Genomic DNA, 3,058 nt, shown 5'->3' with positions numbered 1-3,058 from the left:
TATTGATAACCTCCTGCATAAGCAGCTTGTTCTTACAAATAATCATCACCATAAGAAGAGTAATCAACTCCACAACTTTGAGTTCCATCTGTGTAGGCAACTTGTTGCATAGTTGTAGGAGTTGAGGTTGTTGCCTTTGTGCAAAAATCACTAAGAAGCTGAGTCAACTGATCAAATCTTGCATTCATGTAGCTAATTGAGTCAAGTTCATAAATTCTAGCCTTCTTTGGCTCAAGTGCTCTAGGATTTCCCCATAAATAGGTATTATGAGCAATATTCTCTAATAGATCATAGCATTCTTCACTTGTCATTCTCATGAAATCTCCTCCTGCTTGTGAATCAATTGTGTTTCTTATGGCTGGAGTAACTCTAGTGTAGAAATTCTGAACAATCATCCATTTGGGTATTTCATGATGAGGACATTACCTTTCAAGCTCCTTAAATCTCATCCAAGATTCATACAAAGTTTCATCATCCCTTGGCTTAAAAGCTACCATCAAATTCCTCAAATGAGTGGTCTTCCCAGGTAGGAAACACTGAGATAGAAAAGCTTGAGATAGCTGCTCCCAAGTAGCTATAGTAGCTTGTGGAAGTGAGTCATACCACTCTAATGCTAAATCCCGAAGAGAGAATGGAAATAAGGTGAGCCAAATCACTTCATCTGAAACTCTAGGCTGTCTTTGTGTGCCACATATTATTAAAAATTTCTTCAAATGAGAATAAGGATTTTCAAGTGGACTATCTCCAAATTGTGAATTCTGAATCATTTGAATGAGACCAGTCTTTAACTCAAATTGATTAGCTCCAATAATAGGTCTGTTATCTCTCACATCTGCACATCTAGGAAAAGCATAATCTAACATGGATCTTCTCTGAGGATCATTTTGATTAATAACTTCATTCTGCCTATTTTGCTCATTTCCTCCATTATCTCCATCAATAGCTCTATTTTGATTCTCCACATTTTCAATTTTCTCCTCTTGGTCAAATCTTTGTTGTTCTTCTTTTTCTGCTTCCTTTCTCCTCTTGTATTCCTTTTTATTGGCTCGACAAAATTTTTCAATTTCAGGGTTGAACAACAATTCAGTATCACTTGTGCTTTTCGATCGTCTCATAAATAAGAAAAGTACCTGAAAAACACAAGGAATAGTAGTGAAAATAAAAGAAAATAAAAATTCTAATCAACTTGAAACAATTAAAATCCAACTTAAAAACAAACAATTCCCCAGTAACGGCACCAAAAACTTGATATTGTGCTAGCTGTGAAGTAGCTTCCGCAAGTGCACGGGTCATAGTATTATAGTTTTAAAAATAATATCGTTCCCACAGGAAATTGTGCTTAAATTGGAAATAAAAGGATAAGCTAATTAGAATGGTAAAATTTAAAGATATTAAAAATGAAATTTAAAATTTAATATTGGTATTTGAGGAATTTAAGCTAAATCAAACTATTAACTAAATTAATTAAACTAGATTACCAAAATTTAAATTGAAATTGCTATTTATGAAATTTGGAGAAATTAAATCTAAATTCAATAAAAATTAAAGTGATTCTAGAGATAGGGTTTTCAATATTGTTTGCATGTGGTTTATCCCTAATTTAGCCAACCACATGAGAATTGCAATTTTGAGAGAAATCAATTCATAGTTCTTTGAAACCTTTTTCAAGCATTTCAAAGTTGGTATTCATTAAATCAAACCCTGTTTTCACGGTATTTCAAACATAACAAAAACCCAATTAAAGCTCTAATTGATTTTGAAAAGTCCCCTTAATCCTCTTATCTTATCTCTAACACCAAAAAAACTAAGTTTATTGCAAGATTATCTATCCCAAACATTCACTTTTCAGTCCATCTGTCAAGGATTAAAGCTTAACTTAATGAGGGCCCATTCATCAAGCAAGGCATCAAGCTCACAAGCAATAAATCAAAATGCAGCAAATCCCATTTAAATGACTAAATCAGTTCAAAAAACACAATACAAAGCAATATTTACAAACCCATCTCTAGAATCTCAAATATCTACTCACAAATCATGGTTTCAAGACAAACCCAAGTATAGAAATGAAGAAATAATGAAAATCTAAGCTAAGGAATAGAAAAACCCAGTAGAATGATGAAGGATCAGCTACTGGACAGTTGCAGAAATGTCCTCTGCTGCTGTTACAAAACCAGACGAGCTCCTCTTCCTTTCCTTCTTTCTTGCCAAAAATCTCTCCCTCTTTCTCCTTACGGAAAGAAATAGATAAAGGAGCTTTTATATGGTTCAGAGATCTGCCATAGAATGGGTAAAAAGGTAGAAAATTCTAGACAAAATGATGTATTAAATCAGAGGAACGAAAATGCCACGTCAGCCTTTTTTAATAAAATGACACAAGCTGTATCGGTTGTATCGCGGGTTGTGTCGCAGGTTGTGAAACCTGCTGCCCGAGAAAAACTGCATATCTGACAATCGACACAACCTGTGACACAAGCTGAATCGGTTGTGTTGTGCATTGTGTCATTTTCGACCTCTTTAACTCAACTTCAAAATTTTTGCAATTCAACTCTAATTTCTTCCAAATGGCTGCTCTGATCAAAATACACCAAATTTCTCCAAATTTAACCTACAAAACAAATAAATTCAAAAAAAATTAAACTAAGAAGTGTAAAATTGTAAAATTGACTAAATATATGCTAATATCTATAGTAATAGCTATGAAGAAGGGTAAATTATGTGCAAAAAATTATACCTAAATGATGATATAAAATGCATGCATCAATGGGATTCAAAAACACGCAATTGGAAAGAAAAGAGAGGGAGACATAAGATTTTGAGGGTGAAAGCTCTTTGTTAACAGAGATATTGAAGGATACTATAACATTTTGGTATGAAAGGTTGAAGACTAAGAAATTTTGGAACAATTTTGTCTGATAGGGACTAGTGGAATAATACTGACAATAGTTATCTCCACTTATTTGGAAGAAAAACAAATTTACTTAAGTGCTCTTTATTTAGTTTAGATACGTATGTGATTATAGCAAAGAAGACTACTAAACTGTAAATTATGTATTGCTTC

At 33.2% G+C, this 3,058-nt stretch overlaps 1 non-coding gene across 1 annotated transcript; it reads left to right on the top strand.

Moving 5' to 3' along the window:
* The first annotated feature begins 405 nt into the window (after positions 1 to 405).
* On the top strand, positions 406 to 512 carry LOC131173688 (small nucleolar RNA R71). Its single transcript, XR_009144002.1, has one exon. It is a non-coding gene; the product is annotated as a small nucleolar RNA R71 (small nucleolar RNA).
* The last annotated feature ends 2,546 nt before the right edge of the window (positions 513 to 3,058 follow it).

Source organism: Hevea brasiliensis, chromosome 14 (genome assembly GCF_030052815.1).
Source record: "Hevea brasiliensis isolate MT/VB/25A 57/8 chromosome 14, ASM3005281v1, whole genome shotgun sequence".
Lineage (NCBI taxonomy): Eukaryota > Viridiplantae > Streptophyta > Magnoliopsida > Malpighiales > Euphorbiaceae > Hevea > Hevea brasiliensis.
This window is presented reverse-complemented; position numbering and strand designations above follow the sequence as displayed.